We start from the raw sequence: 784 nt of genomic DNA on the forward strand, positions 1-784 counted from the left end.
GAAGAAGAAGAAAAAAAAAAAAGAAAACAAAGAAGCATGTGCGTTGGTACACAGACTGAGGTGTTGAGTTCGCCAAATCAGCTGGTTTGTTGAAGCAGTTAAACAGCAGCGAGCTAGCGTCATTGATTCTTTCTATTTTTTTGAACTGATGTAAAAAAAAAAAATGCTGTACAGAGGCGCGGCCCCGGTCGGGTTCGTCCCTTCTTGAGCAGATCGAAGTCCAGAGATGAATCGCTGCTAAAAGACGCGGCGGCCCGCCGCTCACTCGTTAACCTCAACTGCTACCGACGGATGTGCTGACTTCAAAAAAAACAAAAAACAGACAAACAAAAGGAAATTTTAAAAAAACAACGTGACAGTGTTTGAGAGTTTGACCAGAAGCACATTTCTGTCACCGCGTGGTCAAAGTTATACCTCGGTTCTGCTCTGCTGGAGTGTTTTTCCAGACATTTCGGCACGTGGTCGCCACCAGACTAAAACTAATCACCCAGCCGCAACTTCACTTTCACTTTCTTTAATATTTATATCACGGGCAGTTTCTTATTATTCCCTGAAGGAATAAAGGCTTTTAGGAAGCCTGGGTATGCAAATTGAGGTCACACACACCTGTCAGGGAAACAAAAAATAAAAAAAAAAAGATTAATATATTGTTTAGATTTTTGGTTTATATCCAGTGCTCCTGGAAAAAGGTGGAAAAAGGTGCAATATTGAAGATAATCAGTGATTTTTACTGAGATGAGAGGTCGCACTTCATTGGGATCCTCTTCTGTGGAGCTGTGGAAAG

This window comes from Salarias fasciatus, chromosome 20 (assembly GCF_902148845.1).
Source record: "Salarias fasciatus chromosome 20, fSalaFa1.1, whole genome shotgun sequence".
In the NCBI taxonomy this organism is placed as follows: domain Eukaryota; kingdom Metazoa; phylum Chordata; class Actinopteri; order Blenniiformes; family Blenniidae; genus Salarias; species Salarias fasciatus.